The sequence below is a fragment of the Capra hircus genome, unplaced genomic scaffold (assembly GCF_001704415.2).
Source record: "Capra hircus breed San Clemente unplaced genomic scaffold, ASM170441v1, whole genome shotgun sequence".
Taxonomy (NCBI): Eukaryota; Metazoa; Chordata; class Mammalia; order Artiodactyla; family Bovidae; genus Capra; species Capra hircus.
The window spans coordinates 1-4,159 of NW_017189747.1; the positions used below are offsets into that span (position 1 = coordinate 1).

Consider the following 4,159-nt stretch of genomic DNA (forward strand, 5'->3'; position numbering starts at 1 on the left):
CTAATTCCAGATCGGGCCGGCGGACTAGCTCCCGAGGAACGGTCCACTTTCATCAGTTTGTGAACTTTAGAATTGCGGCAAGTTGATTCCATCCAGAAAGGGACTGTCTTGCTAAATTCCGATCCTGATATGAATGCGCATGTACTACATATAAAGCAGTGGCATACTGATGAAGAAGTATTGGTTTGTAATAAGTGGAGGGTATGATTACTATAAACCCCTCAAATACGACCTTCCCATCTGAGTTTATTTTTAATCCAGGAGAGAGCAGAGAATATGCAGTCAATTAGGAGAAAAGAAACAAATATTCTTAAATGAGCTAAATAAGTCAGAGTATTTTTTATTTTTACTAAAAGGGAGTTTAATAGAAATAAGGTACACCACAAGTTAAAGAAGGCAATGGCACCCCACTCCAGTACTCTTGCGTGGAAAATCCCATGGACGGAGGACCCTGGTGGGCTGCAGTCCATCAACTGAGTGACTTCACTTTCTCTTTTCACTTTCATGCATTGGAGAAGGAAATGGCAACCCACTGCAGTGTTCTTGCCTGGAGAATCCCACGGACGGGGGAGCCTGGTGGGATGCCATCTCTGGGGTCACACAGATTCGGACATGACTGAAGCTACTCAGCAGCAGCAGCAGACTTTTTACTCTACTCTTTTCTCCATTTTCTTTTTGTATCTCAATAGTTTCTCTGGTCTGCTTTCACAGTAGCATGAAAATCACTCTTGCAGTGCTATGTTACCTACTTGCAGGTCAGAAAGACAATACAGATGGTTCTTGAATTTCTTTTATGTCTACCAAAACTGTACCTTTAAAACTTTTAAAACAGCAGTGAATATAACAGCAGTACCATTACCAAATTAATACTCTGAAGAAAAAGAACCTCTTAGAAGTAAAAAAATTTGAAAAAAAAAAGAAACAAATAATATGTAGAAGTTACTCGCGTGAAACACAGAGAGAAATATGATCGAAATAAATGTGATCTACCCCCTACTACCACGCACTATTTAGAAGCTTGACTGCTCTTGAAGAAACATTCTCTTCTAATGTCATGTTATCTTGTTTGCATTGTGAACAATATATTCAGTACTTTCAGTGTGTGTTGCAAATACCCAAACTTTTAAAACATTAGAACAGCTAGAAGCTACGACTTATATAATTCATACATTTGAATTCTGAAGCACAATAAACCTTATCCAAAGTAAGAACATTTGAAAATACTAAACACCTCTTTCACCACTTTACCTCTCTAATTTAAATGATCGTTCATTAGGTATTTCTCATATGGATACAAGAAAACAGATGTATATTTTGTTAAACAAACTAGATCTAAACTTGCTTACCATTTTAAACTGTAAGAAGATATGGGTTTTGTTCCCTCCACCCCTACTACTCTGCAGTATTTAGGACCCTGACTGCTCTCTTCCAACACAAAGGGAACAAAGTGCCCTGCCCCCTCCCTAGATGTGGGAGGAGCTGCGGGACTTGGCCCTGGAAGGGGCACTAGCCTCAGCCATGGGTGGAGCCCTGGCTGCACCTCTCAGCCCTGCTCTCTCCGCCTGATCTCTCAGAGCCTTGGCACAGAGGTCTGAGAAGGAACTAGGCAGCCTACCATGGAACTTGGCTAGAACCTCCAGTACCTTCATCTTACTGGTGTCAGCACAAGCTCTCGGGCCCCACAGGAACTCATAGCACGGAGGATCACTATTGGGCACCTGGCGGTAGTTCAGGTACTCCTTCTGCACCAGATCTTTGGTGATGAGCCTTCTGGGCTGCCCAAAGATCTAGTGCCTCCTTCCAGCATAGATCCCCAACATACTGAGGAATTCCCAGATCTCCTCCTCAGTGGCATGGTTACCATTCATGAAGACGACCCCCAGGAGCACCATGAGGAGACCAGACTTCGGAAGCCGCCCCTCACCACTCGGACAATCGTTTCCCCCGAGGTTGAGCTTGCTGATGAGGGTGTAGATGTTCCTGCTACGGTCAACTTCTTTCATCTCCAGGCCAAAGACCAGCTCAAGGGCTGTACTAAGGATCTCAGGGAAGTGCTGCCTGTACTTCCTGCTGACGATTTTCATCAGGGCCTTCTGCGTGATGGCCTCCTTCTTGGTGTACTTCTCCAGCAGGAACTCCACCAGTATCCTGGCCTTCCTGGCCAGAGGATCTTTGCGAGTGTTCTGAGTGGCAGGGGCTGCCTGGGAGGCACCTGCACTTTCCTCCTCTGGCCCCTGGGCACCTTCATCAGATCCTGCACAGGAAGGCCCTGCATCAGGAGAGCTAGGGGCCATGGCTCCCTGAAGCTCCTGGCGATTGCCAGCAGCAGGGGAGCTCGGGAGAGAACCCTGAGGGGCAGAAGAGGGGGAGGAGGGGCACTCCTGCTTTGGGGCTGCAGCAGCACTGGCCTGGGCCACCTGAGTGTTCCCCCGGACCTGGTGGTGTTTCCCCCGGGCATGGGACTTGTTCTTGTGCCTCCGAGGCATGCTGACAGCAGGTCAGGGACTGGAGGTGGGATTTCAGGCAGGAAAGCAGGCAAGGAGGGCACCTGGAGGAGGGACAAGGACATGCTGTGAGAACCTTCAGCAATGTGAGTCCTCCCTGGCTTGAATGGAAGCCGCCTCTGAGGGGTCCTTGAGGCCAGTGCTCTAGGACCCACAGGGCTCCTGTTCACCTGATCAGCCTGTCCCCTGAGACCGCTGAGTAGCAAGGGAGAGTGAGCCATGAGGTGCAGCAGACAGCCCTGACTGGGCATTAGAAGGGGTGGGGCAGTGGGGCCTGGCAGAAGAGGCAGGTCCTCTCAGCTGACATTCAGAGTCAGGATGAAAATTGGTGAGAGACACCCCCATATCCAATGCCCCCAATCCCACACTCAGCCCGTTCCCTCTCCTGTCTGAAATTGATGCTGCTTCCTTCCCTGTCACCCCAGACGAGGACAGGAGAGTGTATTCAGCCTCCCAGTGAAGGGTCCCATCACCTTCATTTGCAGTTCCGTGGCTGTCCCTTCACAACCAGGCTCCAAGTCCCCTGTCAGACCACCACCCCCCTTCCCGATGTTTGGCTGGGAGGAAGTGCTGACTAAAGCAGAGGGTCCTGAGGCACCCGTTTGTCATGGAGGATGGTCCTCATCCTGACTCTTCCCGAACCCTGACATCCTCACTCTACTGACCAGCTGCCAGCCCCTCAGACCCAAGTCCCCTCTTCTCCGAGTGTTCCATGTCCTAATTTGCAGTGAGGGAGCTGCTCAGTCTTTAGATCGGTCTGGCAGCTGCCCGGATGATCCCCAGCCATATCGCGGTGAGTGGGGGTTTACACATGGCTGCCGTTCCGGTGTATGGAGACCCTCATTCCCCCAAGGGTCCATCCTTCACTCCACAGGGCTCATGGCTCTCCCTCTACTGAGCAGAGCTGGGATCCAGCAGAGACTGAGTGAGGCATTCTTTCCCGCGACCCCCTAGTGGTTAGTGGATTGTCTTGGGGCCTAAGACCTAGGCTGGATCCTCTGGTCTGAGTGCAGGGCTAGGGTGGCTGGAGGCTGTGCAGGACCCTCTTTTCAGAGGGAAAAGGGATTCGGGGTGCAGAGACGTGTCCCTGCACTCGTAACTCACGTCACGTCCGATCTTGACACCCGATGACACTTGGCACTGCTCCCTCTAGCCACCGTCAATGGCAGCTCTCAGAGATAGCAGCACTGTCAAGGATGGCGTCGCTCTCCCAGCATGCTTAGGAGGACGTCACTTCCTGTCCTGCGCATCTGGGCTCCAGGAGGACAGCAGGGGCGGGACCTGGACAGGCGGGGTTCCGGGGGAGCTTCTCCCGGGATTGGCACGTAGACTTTCCCTTGACTCTTAAGGGGTCCTGGGACGTCCCTGTCCTGAACTGTCAGCTGGCTCACTCCATGCCGCTCACTTGCGTCAGCACCCACAGCAGGAAGAATTGGGAAGCCCACGCCTAACCGCCGTCCTGGAGCCCATGAGACCAACAGCGAGGGCTCTCTGAGCTCCCTCTTCTGGAGTAAGCGATGCTCTGTCGTTCTCCATGCCTTGCCTTACCCCTGTAGATGCTGGGCTATGTCCCATCTGCTGATCCAAGGACAAGGCCTCATATTGAAGATGTGAACCCCCGAGTCTCCTGGTATGAAGTGCACATACGTCTCATC

The 4,159-nt window shown here is 51.4% G+C and overlaps 1 pseudogene; it reads right to left on the reverse strand.

Annotated features, from left to right (window-relative positions):
- Positions 1-1,463: 1,463 nt before the first annotated feature.
- LOC108634657 lies at positions 1,464-2,486 on the reverse strand (annotated as a pseudogene).
- Positions 2,487-4,159: the final 1,673 nt, after the last annotated feature.